Genomic DNA, 16352 nt, shown 5'->3' on the forward strand with positions numbered 1-16352 from the left:
GGGCTGCTGCTGGACCCGCTCAGCATTATGACTTGATGGGTCTGACAGAAACCAGCTCAGGATGGGCAGTTCTAACCACAGGCCACTTGATGTCTCATAGTCAGCTGATTCGTCTCTACCATGACCCAGGAGTATGCCACGAACTATTTATTGAGTGGCATGTAGCTGTCTGGGGTTTTCCATACATTCCTACAGGTGTTTTTACACCCCAGAAAGCTCTAATATCACAAAGTCTCCTGGGTCACCTGGCCTAAGTGGCAGGGTTGCTTGTAATGCAGCATGAACCAGCTGTAGAGCCTTTCCTTACTCTGGACACCACTCAAAGTTGTCAGCCTTCCATGTGATTCAGTAAATGAGTCAGAGTAGTTTTCCCCAGTATGGAACATACCATCTCCAGAACCCAAAGAGGCTAACGAGTATTATGCTTCCATCTCAATGGATCCCTAAACATGTCATTGATGTGGTAGGACCCAGAATCTTCCTAGGATTTATCATTTATTGCTCATTCTTTGGAAAATGTGTATCTTACCAAGGATTCAACTTGCTTGCCACTTCTTACTCATGTGGTCGATAAACATCATGTTATTGACAAAATGGACCAATGTGATATTCTTCAGGATGTTCAGATAGTCAAGATCTATTTGGACTATATTATGGCAGTTTGCTGGATTTAAAATATGTCCACAAATTCTTTGATGTTCCTCTCTTCAAGAGGTGGAGTCTAATTCCCCTCCCCTTTTAGATCACTGGCTCTGGGGAAAGTTGGCTGCCATATTGTGAGGACACTCCAGCAACCAGTAGAGAGGTCCGCCTGATGAGGAACTGAGGCTTCCTGCCAACAAGCATATGAATGAGTCAGTTGGAAGTGAACTCTCTAGCCCCAATTAAGCCTTCAGATAACCGCAGGACCTGTAGATGTCCTAACTGCAACCACATTAGAAATCCTGAGCCAGAACCATCAAGCTAAGACATTCCTACATTCCTGACCCACAGAAGCTATAAGATAATGAATGCTTATTTCCTGCCCCAAGACTTCTCTGACACAGTGCCATTGATACCAGCAGGAACCCTCTCAGCATTCATATATGGTCAACCCTTATGTGTGAGGTATCTTGATCAAAGCTAGCTTTTCATTACCTGGCAAACAGTTCTGAAGCACATTTCATAAGACTCCTCAGATGACTCCACAGAATCAAGCACTGGTTACCTATAATGCCAGCCAATTGGTCAGTGCATTTTGCATTGGCTTTCCCTGTTTCATTCCTCCTTATTTCTCATGCTTGTTCTCTGGGCTCACCTTCCCACATAAACAATATGCAGAAAATTCTTCATCTGTTTTCAGGGGAACTCAACAATAATGTGAAAAGGCATATGACACAATTCAAACCTGATTATATCTACGTAAAACTCCTCAAGAGTTAGCCTCTTATCTTAATTTAAAAATGCTGGCTGGGTGTGGTGGCTCACACCTGTAATCCCAGCACTTTGGGAGGCTAAAGTGGGCAGATCACTTGAGTTCAGGAGTTCAAGACCAGCCTGGCCAACATGGTGAAAATGTCTCTAATAAAAATATAAAAATAAGCTCAGCGTGGTGGCATGTGCCTGTAGTCCCAGCTGCTCAGGAGGCTGAGGAGGGAGATTTTGCTTGAACCCAGGAGGCAGAGGCTGCAGTGAGCCAAGATGGTGCCACTGCACTACAGCCTGGCGACAAAGTAAGACTCTGTCTCAAAAAAAAATGCTGAAGTGAGGAATAATGTCTACTATCTCCTCTACGATTGAACATTATGTTGGAAGTATTAGCTAAAGCAAATTATACAAGGGAAATCATATCAGACAAGAAACACAGTAATTGAAAAGAAAGAGGCCGGGCGCGATTGCTCACGCCTGTAATCCCAGCACTTTGGGAGGCCGAGGCGGGCGGATCACAAAGTCAGGAGATCGAGACCATCCTGGCTAACACGGTGAAACCCTGTCTCTACTAAAAATAAAAAAAATTAGCTGGGCATGGTGGTGGGCGCCTGTAGTCCGAGCTACTCAGGAGGCTGAGGCAAGAGAATGGCGTGAACCCGGGAGGCGGAGCTTGCAGTGAGCAGAGATCGCATCACTGCACTCCAGCCTGGGCGACAGAGTGACAGAGCAAGACTCCATCTCAAAAAAAAAGAAAGAAAAGAAAAGAAAAGAAAAGAAAAGAAAGAGATAAAGCAATCTCTATTTATAGACAACATAATTGTTTAGTTGGAACACCCAAAAGGATGGAAAGAAAAACTCTCACAAACAATAAGCAAACTAAGTAAAGTAACTGGATATAAAAATCAACATGGGCCGGGCGTGGTGGCTCAACGTCTTTAATCCCAGCACTTTGGGAGGCTGAGGCAGGCAGATCACCTGAGGACGAGAGTTTGAGACCAACCTGACCAATATGGAGAAACCCTGTCTCTACTTAAAATACAAAATTAGCCAGGTGTGGTGGTGCATGCCTATAATCCCAGCTACTAGGGAGGCTGAGGCAGGAGAATTGCTTGAACCCAGGAGGTGGAGCTTGCAGTGAGCCGAGATCATGCCATTGCACTTTAGTCTGGCGTTAAGAGCAAAACTCCATCTAAAAATAAATAAATAAATAAAATCAACATGTAGAAATCATCTGCATATATACAAACAGTAAGTAATTAGGAAATATAATGAGAGAAGGCCTGGTGCTGTGAGTGACTCATGCCTGTAATCCCAGCACTTTGGGAGGCCCAGGTGGGTGGATCACTTGAGGTCAGGAGTTGGAGACCTGCCTGGCCAACATGGTGAAACCCCATCTCTACTAAAAATACAAAATTAGCTGGCTGTGGTGGCGGGCACCTGTAATCCCAGCTACTCGGGAGGCTGAGGCACAAGAATCGCTTGAACGCAGGAGGTGGAGGTTGCAGTGAGCCGAGATCACGCCACTGCACTCCAGGCTGGGCGACAGAGTGAAACTGTGTCTCAAAATAAAAATAAAAATAAAAAGAACAGGAAATATAATGAGAGATGAGAGAGAAGATCCACTTAAAATAGCAACAATAAAGTAAAATATTTGCTGTAGACCAAAAGAAACGTGCAAAACCTATATGAGTAAAAACTATGAAACACACATGGAAGGCACAAAAGTGGACTTAAACAAATGGAAAGACATACCATGTTCTTGGATAGGAAGATTCTGTCATAAAGATGTCAGTTCTCCCTAAATTAAATGATATATTAATCATAATCCCGGTGGAAATTACCATGAGGTTTTGATAATTTTGTAGTCTTACAAGTTTTTTATATAAAGATTTTTTAAAAAAGAATAAACACTAGCCTGAGCAACACAGCGAGACCCCATCTCTACAAAAATACAAAAATTAGCTGGGCAGGATGGCACATGCCTGTAGTCCCAGCTCCTTGGGAGGCTGAAATGGGAGGACTGTTTGAACCTGGGAGGCAGTGGTTGCGGTGAGTCAAGATCATGCTGTTGTACTCCAGCCTGGGTGACAAAGCGAGACCCTGTGTCCAAAAAAAAAAAAAAAAAAAGAATAAACAAGCAATAATTCTTTAAGAAAGAGATACATAGGGAGGCTAGCCCTCCAGGACGTTAAAATGTTATAAAGTTTCTGTAATTAAGAGAGTATAGTGTTGATATATGAATAGACAGATCAATGAAAGGATGCATCTCAAAGCAGTGGGGAAGAGCCAAACTTTTAAATAAATGGTTTTGAGACAACTGCAACCGTGTACCTATATGGAAAAATATAACATCAGCTTCATTCTTCTCATATACCAGAATAAATGGCAAATGGGTAAGAGATCTAAATATGAAAAATGAGAACACAAATACTAGAAGAAAAACAATGTGTCTTTTTAAACTGGGAGTGGGAAAATATTTATAACTTTAAAAGCAGAAGCTATAGAGAAAAGACTGATAACTGTTACTATATAAATGTAAATATTATTTGCAAACATGAGAGAGAAGAAGGGAGAGAGAGAGAGGAAGACCTAAAATATTTAAAAGAAATTAACAAACTGTCAAAAGGTATTGACAAGTCATAACACACTAATACTCCTAACATACAAAGAGTTCATGATTTTTAGAATCATGAGGAAGGAGAAAGGGCAAAATATATGAACATAGATAGTAAAAAAAAGAGGCCGGGATCAGTGGCTCATTCATGTAATCTCAGTCTTTTGAGAGGGCTGAGATGGGAGGATAGCTTGAGGCCAGGAGTTCAAGATCAGCCTGGGCAACATAGTGAGACCCACTCTCTACAAAAAATAAAAATAAAAAAATTAGCCAGATGCAGTGGCACATGCCTGTAGTCCCAGCTACTCGGGAGGCTGAGATTGGAGGATTGCTTGAGCCCAGAAGGTCCAGGTTGCAGTGAGCTATAATCACTCCACTGCACTCCAGCCTAGGTGACTGTAGAGATCCTGTCTCTAAAAGAAAGGCAAGTAGCAAAGATGGTCAGCCTTTTACATGATGAGGAAAGTGCAGTTTTTTTTTTTTTTTTTGAGAGGGAGTCTGGCTCTGTCACCCAGGCTGGAGAGAAGTGGCATGATCTCAGCTCACTGCCAACTCCGCCTCCCGGGTTCAAGTGATTCTCCTGCCTCAGCCTCCCAAGTAGCTGGGATTACAGGCGCGTGCCACCATGCCTGGATTATTTTATTTTATTTTATTTTATTTTTGTATTTTTAGTAGAGACGGGGTTTCACCATGTTGGCCAGGCTGGTCTCCAACTCCCGACCTCAAGTGATCCGCCTGCTTCGGCCTCCCAAAGTGCCGGGATTACAGGCACCAGCCACTGCGCCTGGCCGGAAGTGCAAAGTAAAATCACCCTGAGATAATATTTCTCCCCTATCAGATTGGCAAAACTGCGGAAGTTTGACAACATACTCTGATGATGAGATATAGGGAGTCAGGCTCTGTTATACATTGCTTATGGAATGCAGGATGATATAATCTTTGTGGAAGGCAACTTGGCAATGTCTAATGAAACAGAATACGCATTTACCCTTTGATTTAGCAATCCTACTTCTAGGAATCTATCCCAAGACGCACTAGCAAAACCAATAAATGGCATACAAACAAGACAATTCATTGCAGCACTATTTGTGTCAATAAAAGACTGGAAATAACAAAAATGGTGTTTGGGGACTGGTTGAATGTCGCAGCTATACAGTGGAGTCCTATACAGATGTAAAAAGCAATGAGAAGACCCCCTATCTACCTCCATGGATTCCAGAAAATATGGCTAAATGGAAAAAAGCAAGGGGCAGAACAGTGCATAGTGTGCCATTCTTTGGGTAAGAAAAGCGTGGAAATATGAATATATAAATTATATATTAAAATTATATTTTCATAAATAATGAAAGCAGAAACGGTTGCCTATAGAGAAGTCTTTCCCAATCTTTTCACTCCAGGGGAACTCCTTTTTTTTTTTTTTTTTTCCTTAGATGGGGACTCACTCTGCCACCCAGGCTGGAGTTCAATGTGGCACTGCAGTTGAACTCACTGCAGCCTGGACCTCCTGGACTTCAGAAATCCTCCCACCTCAGCCTCCTGAGTAGATGGGACTGCAGGCATGCACCACCATGCCCAGCTAATTTTTGTATTTTTTGTAGAGATGAGGTCTCACTAAACTGCATAGGCTGGTCTCAAACGCTTGGGCTCAAGTGATCCTCCCACTTCAGCCTCCCAGAGTGCTGGGATTACAAGCCTGAGCCACCGTACTGCTTAGAACAACTCTTGAAATGATTTTTAGGTCTCAGAGAACCCCTGCATAAAAATTATACCTACAGCTCATGGTATATTAGTGTGATTAGTAAGATGTAGATATAATCATTCAATAATAAATCAGTAATGCCATTTTGAGTAGAGAATTTTTTTCTTTTTTTTTTTTTTTTTTTGAGATGGAGTTTCGCTCTGTCTCCCAGGCTGGAGTGCAGTGGCACAATCTTGGCTCACCGCAACCTCCACTTCCCTGGTTCAAGTGATTCTCCTGCCTCAGCCTCCCGAGTAGCTGGGATTACAGGCATGCGCCACCACACCCAGCTAATTTTGTATTTTTAGCAGAGACGGCATTTCTCCTTGTTGGTCAGGCTGGTCTTGAACTCCCGACCTCAGGTGATCCACTCACCTTGGCCTCCCAAAATGCTAGGATTACAGACGTGAGCCACCGCACCCAGTCGAGAATTTTTTTTTTCCCTGTGAGTTTTGCATTTTGCTGAACTTATTAGCACACACTTTTTGTGTGGTCCCTCCAATCCACAAAGGATGTCAACTCCCATGCAAATCGATAGTATAGGTAAAGAAACCTTTTCATTTTAAAAATGTCTTCCTTATTTTACTTTATCCAAAAAAATCCAAAGCCTTATTACAAATTTCTATTACACAAGATGTTGATCAACTGTGATATATAGTGCATGTTTCATCCCCACTAAAAACTAAAAATGACTTTTTAACCAAACTTTCTTGAAAAATATTAAGCTTAGTTTAACCTTTATTGAAATTAATCTATTTCTTTCCTTTTCATAAAAATTTTAAACAGCTTTATCAAGATATAATTCACATACCGTACAATCCACTGCTTGAAAGTATAAAGTTCAGTGGTTTTTAGTATATTCGCAGAAATGTGCAACCATCACCAGAGTCATTTTTTTTTTTTTTTTTCCAGACAGAGTCTGGCTCTGCCACCAGGCTGGAGTGCAGTGGCTTGATCTTGGCTCACTGCAACCTCCACCTCCTGGGTTCAAGCAATTCTCCTGCCTCAGCCTCCCAAGTAGCTGGGACTACAGGCGCATGCCACCACACCTGGCTAATTTTTGTATTTTTAGTAGAGACGGGGTTTCACCATGTTGGCCAGGATGGTCTCGAACCCTTGGCCTCATGATCCATCTGCCTCGGCCTCCCAAAGTGCTGGGATTGCAGGCGTGAGCCACCGTGCCTGGCCCACCAGAGTCAATTTTAGAACATTTTCATCACCTCAGAAATGAACCCTATACCCTTCAGCTGTGACCCCCTCTCTCCCCCATGCATCCCAGCCCAGGAAAACCACTAATCTCTTAAATAGAATCATATAAAATGATTATAGTATCATTATGAGAAATATCATAACGTTTTCAGGTTCATTCACGTTGTAGCCTGTGCCATTACTTCATTCCTTCTTATGGCCAAAAAACAGTTCATTGTTTGGATATATCATTCTACATTTTCTTTACAGATTTGTGAGTTGACAGACATTTGAGTTGTTTCTACTTTTTGGCTATTATAAATACGGAAGCTATAAACATTTGTGTAAAAGTTTTTATGTAGACATATATTTTAAATTCTTCCAGGGGTACACCTAGGAGTAGATTTGCTAGGTCATATGTTAACTTTATAATTAATCATTTGAGGAAGTGCTAAACTGTTTTCCAAAGCAGCTGTACCATTTTGCGTTACCACCAGTGGTACATGAGGGTTCTGATTTCTCCACATCCTCAATAACACTTGTTACTATCTTTTTCATTATAACCATACTAGTCGGTGTGAAGTGGTATCTCACTGTGGTTTTGATTTGGATTTCCCTGACAACTAATAATGTTGAGTATCTTTTCATGTGCTCATTGGCCATTTCTATTTCTTCTTTGGAGAAATGTCTGTTTTGAACATTTGCCCATTAAAATTTTTTTTTTTTTCCAGAGATGAGGTCTTGCTGTGTCACCCAGGCTGGGGTGCAGTGGTGCAATTGTAGCTCACTGCAGCCTCGAACTCCTGGGCTCAAGCAGTCCTCCTGCCTCAGCCTCCTGAATAGCTAGGACTACAGGCATGTACCACCATGCCTGGCTAATTTTCAAATTTTTCGTAGAGATGGAGTCCTGCTGTTTTCCCCAGGCTGGTCTCAAATTCCTGGGTTCCCGTCTTGGCCTCCCAAAATGCCGGGATTATGGGCGTGAGCCATCCCATCTGGCCTAAAAAACTTTAAAAAAATTGTGGTAAAATATACATAACATAAAATTTACCATCTTAGTCCTTTTACATATACAGTTCAATAGCGCTAAGTCCATTCACCTTGTTGTGGTTTTCCCATGTTAAAATTTAATTATCTGTATTTTATTGAGTGTGAGTTGTGTTGTTTATGTCTTTTATGTGTTTAGCTATAAATCCCTTATTAGCGATGTGATTTATAAAATTTTCTCCCATTCTGTGGGTTGTCTTATCACTTTCTTGATAGTGTCCTTTGAAGCACAAAGGTTTCTAATACTGATCTAGACCAATTTATCTCTTTTTTCCTTGGTTACTTGCGCTACTGGTATCATATCTAAATATCCATTGCCAAATATAAGGTAATCAATATTTTTCTTCCAATACTTACATGTTTTCTTCCACGACTTTTATAGTTTAACTCTTACACTTAGGTCTTATATTCGTTTTGAATTAATTTTTGTATATGGTAAGAAGCCAACTTCATTCTTTTGCATATGGCTACCAGTTGTCTCAGCATCATTTGTTGAAAAGACAATTTTTTTTCCCATTGAGTGATCTTGACATCTTTGTCAAAAATTAGTTGACTGTAGACACATGGTTTTATTTTTGGACTCTCAATTCTATTCCATTGATCAATATATCTGTCCTTATGCTACTACCACATTATCTTGATTGTTGCTGCTTTGTATTAAGTTTTGAAATAAGGAAACGTGAGTCCTCTAACTTTGTTCTTCCTTTTCAAGATTATTTTGGCTATTTGGAGTTCCTTTCAATTCCAAATAAACTTGAGAATCAGCCTGTCAATTTCTTCAAAGAAGTCAGCTGAGATTTTGATAAGAATTGCATGGAATCTGTAAATCAATTTGGAGAGTATTGCCATTCTTAACAATATTAAGTATTCACAAAAAAGCCTTATGGTAAAAATAAATAAATAGGCTGGATGTGGTGGCTCATGACTGTAATCCCAGCACTTTGGGAGGCCAAGGTGGGTGGATTACTTGAGGTCAGGAGTTCAAGACAAGCCTGGGCAACATGGTGAAACCTCATCTCTACTGAAAATACAAAAATTGGCGGGTGTGGTTCTGGGTGCTTGTAATCCCAGCTACTCTGGAGGCTGAGGCAGGAGAATGGCTTGAATCCAGGAGGGAGAGGTTGGAGTGAGCTGAGATTGTGCCATTGCACTCCAGCCTGGGTGACAAGAGTGAAACACCATCTCAATAAATAAATAAATAAATAAATTAATTAATTAATTAATTAATTAATTTTAAAATATTTACGTCTTCTGGAAACATGGCGGACGAAGTAGACCAGCAACAAACTACCAACACTCTAGAGGAGCCCCTGGATTTTATCAGGCTCAGCCTAGATGAGCGAATTTATGTGAAAATGAGAAATGACCGAGAGCTTCGAGGCAGATTACCATGCTTATGATCAACATTTAAATATGATCTTGGGAGACGTGGAAGAAACTGTGACTACTATAGAAATTGATGAAGAAACATATGAAGAGATATATAAATCAATGAAATGGAATATTCCAATGCTTTTTGTCCAGGGAGATGTCGTTGTCCTGGTTGCCCCTCCACTGAGAGTTGGCTGAAACAAAGAATTTGTCCTGTATGGAAAATAGGAGACTTTGCACAGTGGCCTCTCTAAATGTACAAGACATTCAAAAGAGAATCCTGCATACATTTTGATATTAAGAAATAATTCTGAGGCCGGGCGTGGTGGCTCACGCCTGTAATCCCAGCACTTTGGGAGGCCGAGGCGGGCGGATCACGAGGTCAGGAGATCGACACCATCCTGGCTAACACGGTGAAACCCCGTCTCTACTAAAAATACAAAAAATTAGCTGGGCGCGGTGGCGGGCGCCTGTAGTCCCACCTACTTGGGAGGCTGAGGCAGGAGAATGTCGTGAACCCGGGAGGCGGAGCTTGCAGTGAGCCGAGATCGCGCCACTGCACTCCAGCCTGGGCGACAGAGCGAGACTCCGTCTCAAAAAAAAAAAGAAAGAAAAAAAAAGAAATAATTCTGGGGATTCTTCCACTCCTGAAATAAGTTGATTTGCAGATGACTCATAACTAAGCTAAATGGTATTTTCATTTCTCTCAAGCTCTTCCAATAAATATGACCACCAAGAGAAAAAAAAATTGTCTTTTAATCCATGAACACGTAATATTTTTCTTTTTATTTAGGATTTGTTCATTTCTTTCATGAATATTTTCATAGTTTCCAGAGTATAAATTTTATGCTTCTTTAGTTAACTATATTCCCAGGATTTTATTCTTTTTGATGATATCGTAGATGAAATGGTTCTCCTAATTTCATTTTCAGATTGTTCTTCACAAATGTGTAGAAATATAATTAATTTTTGTATATTGATCTTACATCTTGTGATCTTGCTGAATGTATTAGTTCTAATAATTTTTTGTTTGTTTGTTTGTTTTTTAAGACGGAGTCTCGCTCTATTGCCCAGGCTGGAGTGCAGTGGTGCTATCTCGGCTCACTGCAAGCTCCGCCTCCCCGGTTCACGCCATTCTCCTGCCTCAGCCTCCTGAGTAGCTGGGACTACAGGCACCTGCCACCGCGCCCGGCTAATTATTTTTTCTTTTGGTATTTTTAGTAGAGACGGGGTTTCACCATGGTCTTGACCGCCTGACCTCATGATCCGCCAGCCTCGGCCTCCCAAAGTGCTGGGATTACAGGCATGAGCCACCGCACCTGGCCAAGTTCTAACAATTTTTTTACTAGATTCCTTACGATTTTCTATATATAAGATTTGCAAATTAAGATAGCTTTACTTCTACCTTTTCATCCTGATGGCTTTTATTACATATTGTAGCCTAATTGCCCTGGTTGGATCCTCCAGTACTCTGTTGACTACAATTGGTGACACCCTTGTCTTGTTCCTGACCTTAGGGGGAAAGCATCTAGTCTTTCACCGTTAATTATGCTATTAACTATGGGTTTTTCAGAGATGCCTCTTATCAGGTTGAGAATTCCCTTCCATTTCTAATTTATTAAGTATGTTTTGTCACGAAAGGGTGTTAGATTTTGTCCAGTGCTTTTCCTAATTGTATTGAGATGATCGCATAGTTTTTGTCCTTTATTTTATTGATATGATGTAGTATATTAATCGATTTTCATATATTGAACCTACCTTCCATCCTTGAGATAAATCTCACCTGGTCATGGTATATAAAACTTTTTATACGTTGCAAACTTTTGTTTGCTAGTGTTTTGTTGTGGATCTTTGTGTCTATATTCATAGGGATATTGGTTTATAGTTTTCTTGTGATGTCTTTGTCTGGCTTTGGTATCAGGGTACTACTGGCCTCATAGAATGGGTTAGGAAGTATTCCATCCTCTTCCATTTTTTGGAAGAGTTTGAGAACGGTCGGTGTTAGTTCTTCTTCAAACATTTGGTGGGATTCATCAATGAAACCATCTGGTAGCTTTTCTTTGTTGAATGTTTTTAGATTAATGACTCAATTTCTTTGCTTGTTATAAATATATTCAGATTTTCTATTCCTTTCGAGGTAATTTTTGTAGTTTTTGTCTATCTAGGAATTTGTTCATCTAAGTTATCCAGTTTGTTGACATACTTTTTTGTTTCTTTCCTTTCCTTTTCTTTTCTCTCTTTACTTTCTTTCTTTTTTTTTTTAGAGACAAGGTCTCACTCTCTCACCGAAGCTGGAGTGCAGTGGCATGATCATAGCTCACTGTGATCTTGAACTCCTGGGCTCAAGAAATCCTCCCACTTCAGTCTCCCAAATAGCTAGGACTATGGGCATCCTACTATGCCCAGCTAATTAAAGAACTTTTTAAAAAAAAGATGGAGTCTCTCTATGTAGCCCAGGCTGGTCTCAAACTCCTGGTCTCAAGCAATTCATTAGGATTACAGGTGTGAGCCTGGTCAGTAGTCTCTTACAATCCTTTTTTTTTTTTTTTTTTTTTGAGACGGAGTCTTGCTCTTTCGCCAGGCTGGAGTGCAGTGGCATGATTTTGGCTCACTGCAACCTCCACCTCCCAGGTTGAAGAGATTCTCCTGCCTCAGCCTCCCGAGTAGCTGGGACTACAGGCACGTGCCACCACGCCCAGCTAATTTTTGTATTTTTAGTAGAAACGGGGTTTCACCATGTTGGCCAGGATGATCTCAATCTCTCGACCTCGTGATCAGCCCACCTCAGCCTCCCAAAGTGCTGGGATTACAGGTGTGAGCCACCGCACCTGGCCTCTTATAATCCTTTTTATTTACGTAAGGTTGGTAGTAAATTTCCTCTTTACTGATTTCAGTAGCTTGAGTCTTCTCTTTTTTTTTTTTTCTTGGTTAGTCTAGCTAAATATTATCAATTTCATTGATCTTTTCAAAAAACCAACTTTTGATTTTGTTGATTTTCTCTGTTGTTTCTCTATTCTCTATTACATGTATCTCCATTCTAATCTTTGTTAATTTCTTTTTTCCATTTGCTTTGGATTTAGTTTGCTCTTCTCTTTCTAATTTACTTTTCTTTTTCTTTTGAGACAGGGTCTCACTCTGTCTCCCAGGCTAGAGTGCAGTAGTGCAATCATGGCTCACTGCAGCCTCAACCTCCCTGGGCTCAGGTGATCCTCTCACCTCAGTCTCCTGAGTAGCTGGGACTACAGGTGCGTGCCATCTCACTCAGCTAATTTTTGTATTTTTTGTAGAGATGGAGTTTTGCCATGTTGCCCAGACTGCTTTCGAACTCCTGGGCTCAAGCAATCCTCCTGCCTCAGCCTCCCAAAGCGCTGGGATTACTGGCATGAGCCACCATGCCTGACCCCTTTCTAGTTCTTTAATGTAGAAGATTAAATTATTTATTTGAGATCTTTCTTCTTCTTTTATGTAGACATTTACAGCTATAAATTTCCCTCTAAGCACTGCTATTGCTGCATCCCATAAATTTTGGTATGTGTGTCTTCATTTTCATTTGCCTCAAAGTATTTTCTGATTTTTAAAAATTTCTTTCCTTTTTTTTTTTTTTTTTTGAGACGGAGTCTTGTTCTGTTACCCAGGCTGGAGTGCTGTGGCGTGATCTCGGCTCACTGCAACCTCTGCCTCCTGGGTGCAAGTGATTCTCCTGCCTCAGTCTCCTGAGTAGCTGGGATTACAGGTGCACGTCACCATGCCCGCCTAATTTTTTTTATTTTTAGTAGAGACAGAGTTTCACTATGTTGGCCAGAGTGGTCTCGAACTCCTGACCTCGTGATCCACCTGCCTTGGCCTCCCAAAGTGCTGGGATTACAGGCGTGAGCCACTGCGCCCAGCCTTAAAAATTTCTTTCTTAGCCAGGCGCAGTGGCTCATGCCTGTAATCCCAGCACTTTGGGAGGCTGAGGCAGGTGGATCACCTGAGGTCAAAAGTTTGAGACCAGCCTGACCAATATGGTGAAAATCCATCTCTACTGAAAATACAAAAATTAGCCAGGCATGGTGGTGGGCACCTGTAGTCCCAGCTACTTGGGAGACTGAGACAGGAGAATTGCTTGAACCCGAGAGGCGGAGGTTGCAGCGAGCCAAGATCATGCCATTGCACTCCAGCCTGGATGACAGAGCGAGACTCTGTCTCAAAAAAAAAAAAAAAAAAAAAAAAAATTCTTTCTTGACTAAATCGTTATTTGGAAGTGTGTTGTTTAATTTCCACCTATATGAGCTTCAAGTCAGTAATTAAAAAAAATTCCACCTATTTGTGGATATACCAAATTTCTCTCCATTGATTTCTATTTCCATTTAATTGTAATTGGAGAACATAATTTGTATTATTTCTATCCTTTTAAATTTATTGAGGTTTGTTTTATGACCTGTCATATGATCTATCTTTAGAATGTTCCATGTGCACTTAATAAAAATTTTGATTCCACTTTTGCTGGGTGGAGTGTTCTGTAGATGTCTGTTAAGTCTAGTTTGTTTCTAGCGCTGTTCAAGTCTTCTATTTCCTTGTCGACCTTCTGTCTAGTTGTTCTACCCATTATTGAAAATGAAGCATATAAGCCTTCAACTATTATCGTCAAATTGTCTATTTCTCTCAATTCTTTCATTTTTTGGCTTCACATATTTTGCATTTCTGTTGTTAGCTTCATAAATGTTTGTAATTGCTACATTTTCTTGATGGATTTTGCGGCAGCTCTTTACAGGGGAAAAGTGATCTTGAATTTTATTGCAATTTACAAATATTACAAATGTTAAGGTATTATATTTATTGGTGACATCTCTTGACTCAGTCTGAATAAAGATGTTGTTAATTTTACTGTATTACATAAAACCTCTTTGGCATTAGGTAACAATGTCATTAACAGAGGGCCTTGTTGCACTTGGGGGAGCAAAATCCTCCCATTTCTCATGCTGCATATTGTTCTAGAGTCCGCTCAACTCTAAGTTTCCTTCTGGCATTGTTAGTGTCTCATTAACTGTATGACTTTTCCTATCCTAGGCAATAATTCTGCTACTAAATAATTTTTTTCCTGAGCCTTTTTTCTGCTTGTGACTTTTAAAAACTTTAGTCTGGCTCTGGCTCTGGCTCTGGCTCTGGCTCTGGCTCTCCCTCTCCCTCTCCCTCTCCCTCTCCCTCTCCCTCTCCCTCTCCCTCTCCCTCTCCCTCTCCCTCTCCCTCTCCCTCTCCCTCTCCCTCTCCCTCTCCCTCTCCCTCTCCCTCTCCCTCTCCCTCTCCCTCTCCCTCTCCCTCTCCCTCTCCCTCTCCCTCTCCCTCTCCCTCTCCCTCTCCCTCTCCCTCTCCCTCTCCCTCTCCCTCTCCCTCTCCCTCTCCCTCTCCCTCTCCCTGTCCCTCTCCCTCTCCCCACGGTCTCCCTCTCCCGCTCTTTCCATGGTCTCCCTCTGATGCCGAACCGAAGCTGGACGGTACTGCTGCCATCTCAGCTCACTACAACCTCCCTGCCTGATTCTCCTGCCTCAGCCTGCCGAGTGCCTGCGATTGCAGGCGCCCGCCGCCACGCCTGACTGGTTTTCGTATTTTTTTGGTGGAGACGGGGTTTCGCTGTGTTGGCCGGGCTGGTCTCCAGCTCCTAACCGCGAGTGATCAGCCAGCCTCGGCCTCCCGAGGTGCCGGGATTGCAGACGGAGTCTCGTTCACTCAGTGCTCAATGGTGCCCAGGCTGGAGTGCAATGGCGTGATCTCGGCCCGCTACAACCACCTCCCAGCTGCCTGCCTTGGCCTCCCAAAGTGCCGAGATTGCAGCCTCTGCCCGGCTGCCGCCCCGTCTGGGAAGTGAGGAGCGTCTCCGCCTGGCCGCCCATCGTCCGGGATGTGAGGAGCCCCTCTGCCTGGCTGCCCAGTCTGGAAAGTGAGGAGCGTCTCTGCCCGGCCACCACCCCATCTAGGAAGTGAGGAGCGCCTCTTCCTGGCCGCCATCACATCCTGGAAGTGAGGAGCGTCTCTGCCCGGCCGCCCATCGTCTGAGATGTGGGGAGCACCTCTGCCCTGCCGCCCCGTCCGGGATGTGAGGAGCGTCTCTGCCCGGCAGCCACCTCGTCTGGGAAGTGAGGAGCGTCTCCGCCCGGCAGCCACCTCGTCTGGGAGGGAGGTGGGGGGGTTAGCCCCCCGCCCGGCCAGCCGCCCCGTCCGGTAGGGAGGTGGGGGGGTCAGCCCCCCGCCCGGCCAGCCGCCCCGTCTGGGAGGGAGGTGGGGGGGTTAGCCCCCCGCCTGGCCAGCCGCCCCGTCCGGGAGGTGAGGGGTGCCTCTGCCTGACCGCCCCTACTGGGAAGTGAGGAGCCCCTCTGCCCGGCCAGCCGCTCCGTCCGGGAGGGAGGTGGGGGGGTCAGCCCCCCGCCCGGCCAGCCGCCCCGTCCGGGAGGGAGGTGGGGGGATCAGCCCCCCGCCCGGCCAGCCGCCCCGTCCGGGAGGGAGGTGGGGGGATCAGCCCCCCGCCCGGTCAGCCGCCCTGTCCGGGAGGTGAGGGGCGCCTCTGCCCGGCTGCCCCTACAGGGAAGTGAGGAGCCCCTCTGCCCAGCCAGCTGCTCCATCCGGGAGGGAGGTGGGGGGGTTAGCCCCCCGCCTGGCCAGCCGCCCCATCCGGGAGGTGAGGGGCGCCTCTGCCCGGCTGCCCCTACTGGGAAGTGAGGAGCCCCTCTGCCTGGCAACCGCCCCATCTGAGAAGTGAGGAGCCCCTCCGCCCGGCAGCTGCCCCACCCGAGAAGTGAGGAGCCCCTCCGCCCAGCAGCCACCCCGTCTGGGAAGTGATGAGCGTCTCCGCCCGGCAGCCACCTCGTCCGGGAGGGAGGTGGGGGGGTCAGCCCCCCGCCCGGCCAGCCGTCCCGTCCGGGAGGGAGGTGGGGGGGCCAGCCCCCCGCCCGGCCAGCCGCCCCGTCCGGGAGGGAGGTGGGGGGGTCAGCCCCCCGCCCGGCCAGCCGC

General features: G+C 44.1%; 1 pseudogene; it reads left to right on the forward strand.

Annotated features, from left to right (window-relative positions):
• The first annotated feature begins 9256 nt into the window (after positions 1-9256).
• Positions 9257-9575, forward strand: LOC101148968 (U6 snRNA-associated Sm-like protein LSm3; annotated as a pseudogene).
• The last annotated feature ends 6777 nt before the right edge of the window (positions 9576-16352 follow it).

This window comes from Gorilla gorilla, chromosome 12, assembly GCF_029281585.2.
Source record: "Gorilla gorilla gorilla isolate KB3781 chromosome 12, NHGRI_mGorGor1-v2.1_pri, whole genome shotgun sequence".
Lineage (NCBI taxonomy): Eukaryota > Metazoa > Chordata > Mammalia > Primates > Hominidae > Gorilla > Gorilla gorilla.